Below are 5,228 nucleotides of genomic sequence, written 5' to 3'. Positions count from 1 at the left end.
TACATTATCCTCGCGTCACGTTGTCCCCTCTTATATATACCCGCCTACCCTATCTAGTAAATACTAGAGCATTCATGAAAAACAAGATAGTTCTAGAAAATAGAGGGCGCCACACCAGTCACGTGACCTCGATGGCGCAACAGTACTTTGTAAATGTGTTGCTAAAGTTTTATTTCGTGTTTAAACGGCTAAATTTGGTTTTGAAGTAACAAACTAATACGTTTTAGAAATATAACCGCTAGTAATAAGATCATGCGACTGTTAATTATGAAAGCAGTGTATACATGTATACAGAAACGTATTTATGGAGTTTGCATGAAATTATTTCAGTTCCTGTTACAAAGAAGTATAAATGTTATTAATACATTTTCAGTTAACATCGTTGTGGTTGTAATGAACCGTGCTATGACACTTCTTATACTGGCTCTGTTTGGTTCAGAATTCCCCATTATTCCCTAAGTTATTGTAGGAGATAGTTCTCAAGTCAGTCATGGAATACATTTAAAAGTTTTATTTCACTAAGAACACAAAGTGAACAGAATTATTCTGACCAGCAGAACATTTTAAAAGTCGTACATATTACACAGTATGATGATATATATTATACATGTTTACTTCCTGATTTTGGAATCGGGTTTAACTTGGTGTTAAGTAACTGGGACATTTTTTAAAATATAAATTAATGACTTAAAAGCCTTTCCCGAATTTTCTAGAAATAAATAATTTAAGCCTAGCTTCATAAATATTTACAAAGTACTGTACACATTTACATTCGCGTCAAAAACATTTTACACAATATAAACTTATCTCTGACAAAATAAAACATGTAACTCATAAATAGTCTTTGAGTCATACTCAATGCTTATAGTCAAAAACTGGTAAAGCTGCCGCGCCAGGGATGATATCTGAAGCCAGAATATACAGTTTATATGAGTGACGTGTTTTTGATGTCCATATCATCAGTGCAGAAATCTGTGGTGATGGACCCAGAAGTTTCGAGCGCCATCTCAAATCACATACTCGTCTTCCTCCTTCTCGTTCAGTACAGGCAGCAAGGAATGATGTCCAAGAATACGCCTCTTCGGCACGAAAACTTCTCGGTGACCGGTTAGAGCCGTTAGCCAAGCTATCACGCAGTCATCAGAGCCGGGAACACGGAAAGTTACTGCAACGCCATCACATGCTCGCGGGACAAGCCTCAGTTCTCGATAATCACGTACTAGTTGCTGTACGAAATAGCCACGGAGATTGAGGCTGCCCAAATGTTTTCTGGCTATGGATGAGTTTTTCAATGGGTAGATTACACAGAAATGTTCTGTTGAGGTACAGTAAACACGGACAAACACCCGGCTTGAAGCAGGGGATACAATGTCTAACACTCCCGCCAGTAACTCTCCAACTTCAGGCTTACTGGAGATAGAGAATGTTTTATCATTGAACATAGATTCGTAAAGCATTTTCAAATATATTTAATCAAATATTTTAAAATATCACCAACTTTCATCACTCTTTTCTATGTAATGCTTTCTCTTTAACTCAAGTAAGACGCTTATATATGTTTACTATTGTGGCACGTGATTTATTACTCCAGTGGTTTCTCTTCCAGGACACATCTCGTACCCTGTGACGTAGCAGTGTTTGCGTGTGTGTGGGGAATTTGAAGGGTGGAACCCCAGCAGGCCAATAGCACAGACACTTGTTAACTCTAGTTGTTAATGTGACATCATAAAAAATCCCAGTCTTGCAGCATTACAAGCAGTCAAGCGGTTGTAAGGAGAACACTCGATTAGACGTGATCTAAACTTCCTTTTTTTAATATGAAAATAGTAACTGACTCATTTTGTTTTTGGTTGTAATTAGAATTTGTTTCTAATACAAGAACATCGAAGCCTTTTTATAGTCGAATTGGAATCATAACGTGCATGTCATAAAAAACAAACTTAGTTTGTCTTTCCTGTTTTTTAAACGTAACATTGCCAAGGCAGAAAAACACACGATAATTTATATATTTAATACAGCTGCTTCCTTGTAGAATATCTATATTATGGACGTAGTTAGAACTGGGGGAGGGAATAAGACCCAAAAACATTTTAAACAAAATATAATAATATTTCTTATAAATTGTAAGTTCAAATAATCCGAGCGTATAGTTATATAAAGTATATATGATCTTAAGTACATGTATCTCAGATGTTTAGGACTTCGCCCCCCCCCCCATCTTCCCACAGAATAATTTTGTAGCTGCGCCCTTGTATGCATGTATATATTATTGTGCCAGTTGGCACGTTTTTTCAAAATATAAGATACCTTAATAGGTGTGTCATAAATCTGTTTGTTTTCATTTGTAAAATATATATTACAACTTTATGTAAATAGCTAGGGTTTCATCCAGCAGCAACCCTTCAGGTAACGAGTTTTACAAACACGTTGAAACAGACTTATCATATTTTGATGTATATTCTAAAAAGTCTTTCATTATTACACTTGAATTACATTTAATTTCCAAACTACATAAAATACCATATAAGTACAGATTTATTGCCGGTGCTAAAATAAAATACAGGTAAGGATTTATCAGTTCTAGTTGGTAAAAAGGCTGAAATACGTTAAAGACCATTTAAATAAATATTGTTCTATAATTAAGGAAAAAATCTGCATTAATTTATTATCATCGGCAGTTACATGTAATATAAACAAAAAATTAAAAGATTTTGATACAAGCACAATAGAAGCTTTCTTTTTGATTTTATTAATGTATATATTAATATTATTCTTTATTAATAATTAATAAATTAATGTTTTTATTGTCATGTTAACGCCCGGTGGTTCAACGGTAAGCAAGCGAATATTCAAAACTAAAATTCGAGGTTCGATTCTCCGCAGATATCTAATTGTGTAAATTTGACAAAAAAAAAACAACAACTGGTAGATTTACTAATAAAAATTACCAGCGTTGCACAATAAACGAATTCTTACAAACTGTGTATATTTCACTTCACAAAATTTGTACAATTTGTTCAATATATCTTTCAGCAAATTATAATGTGACGATCAATCCTACTATACGTTGGTAAAGAGTAGCCCAAGAGTTGGCGGTGGGTGGTGTTGACTACCTGCCTTCCCTCTACTCTAGTCTAACGCTTCTAAATTAGGGACGGCTAGCCCTCGAGTAGCTTCGTGCAAAAGTCAAAACACACTTTGAATGTAAGACAACGTTTGTTGTGTCCCCTGGCGTTATTCGTATTAGCCTATCTTATTCTAATATAGTAACATTAAAAGAAAATTGCGCGAATATATATAGACACTTGCGACCCTCTATTGTTGTATTATTTTCTTTCTTAGTAGCAGCTTTTAATGTAGCACGTCGAGAAACTTAAGAATGTTCCTTATGTTGTAATACATAAAACTTACTTTTTCTTAGATAATTCATATTCTCTTTTCAATTTGATTCACCAAACATGGCTAGAATTATTAGAACTGTTCTTGCATCATAACGAAACGCAGCTTACGAGAAAATCTGATATCAGTTATGTAAAAGTTTGCATTCAAGGTTAAAAATTAGCTTTGACATGAATACATCACACAACTTCTCTAACTCCATTGTTTGAGTTGGTTTCTAGTTGCTCTATAGTTATGTATGTGTTTTATAGGTATCACATTATAAAATTAGCACAAGTCTGAATGCATTTAAATGTGAATAAAAACACATAGCTTTGTATAGGCTAAGGATGAAAACTCACCAACAAAGTAACTTAAATAAATCATGCTTTATTCATTTCAAACCACACTCGTTAAGCAAATCTACTACAAATTGTTTTATTCAATATTCAGAGGATGATGATGAGTTGATTTTGTTTATGTGGCAATGGTTAGTCATGCTAGAAAATTCTTTACAAGGACAATGTTGGTGGATACATCCCATGTGCTAGAAACGTGAGTTGGTAAGTATAATTTCAAAGTTGTTCATCAAATTAGAAGAAGATCTTGGAATGTATCAAAAGTATATTCGTAAATGTCAAGATTCATTTTATTTACTATGATCTCTAATGGAAGAGTGGCTGCAGAAGAAAGATGCTGATGTAAAGTTGTTCTTTAGTTGGCAGGTTTGTTGGATATACAAGACTGTTCAGTTTAAGTTATTATTTAGTTTATTTAGTGATTTAATATTTAATGATTATTTAGTTTTCATAACAAGGCTGTTGAAAGGAAATTATTTTAAAAGCGATAGTTATGACAAGTTTCGTTATACTAACTCTGTACCAATCGTACAGTTGTGTATGTAGTTTAATTGTTGTACTAGGCTTTTGTAATATTATTGACGTCACCTTACTGGAAGCTTTTAAGTCTTTAACGTTATATTTAATATTTTTGTTACTAGAGGGCTAGATATTTCTAGATTTTTTTTCTGTAGCGTGTTATAAATATGTGCAGATACAGAGAGAAAGTAAGTTAGACTGCGTGATTGACAGTTTAGCTGTAACTGGCGTTTTCTGTAGTGAAAGTATCGCAGCTTGTATTATAATAACAGCGATAGAGGATAATAACTTGTCTTTTCAAAGGGTGTTCTAAAGTACTTTGACGAAAAGGAGACAATTATTTAAAGCTCTGGATACAACTGGTAACCAACAGTTATAGTGGTGAATGAAAAGTGAGTGTCACAGCCTTCTATTGTAACAACAGAGTAGAGAAGAATAATTTGTCTTGTTGAAGGGTGTTCTAAAGTAATTGAACCCGCCTATGTGGAATTTGACGAAAAAAAGACAATTATTTGAAGCTCTGGATACTACTGTGATAACCAATAGTGTAACGAATTTTTGTAGATACGTTTGTCTTGTTTTGAATACATTATTCTAAAATAAGTGGATTGTGTGTTGTCTGCTTATTGTTGAAATTTATCGCCAACAAATCACAGACACCTACTGTAAAGAATCCGGCCTTATAAAATGTGACAAGGTTCTATTAAATTATCTGATGAAATTAATTTAAAATACCGTCCATGTAAAGGATAACAAATTACTGTTATGATGCTGGGAGCATGCGCACTGGAGTTTCTAGAAGGATCGGGGAACCACACGAATGTCCCAACATTTGCTAGATGCCCTCTTTTTTAGTATATAAGCCGGAGATAGACTGAAGATAGGATAATTGAGTCAAGCGAACAATAGGCACCATAAGTAAAGTTTATGAATTGCTGTGAATTATAGCGTGTGTTTATAAAAGTAGTTAAG

Source organism: Limulus polyphemus, unplaced genomic scaffold (genome assembly GCF_000517525.1).
Source record: "Limulus polyphemus unplaced genomic scaffold, Limulus_polyphemus-2.1.2 Scaffold7512, whole genome shotgun sequence".
NCBI classification, from domain to species: Eukaryota; Metazoa; Arthropoda; class Merostomata; order Xiphosura; family Limulidae; genus Limulus; species Limulus polyphemus.
The sequence above is the reverse complement of the archived record's forward strand: the minus strand, read 5'-3'. Positions refer to the sequence as shown.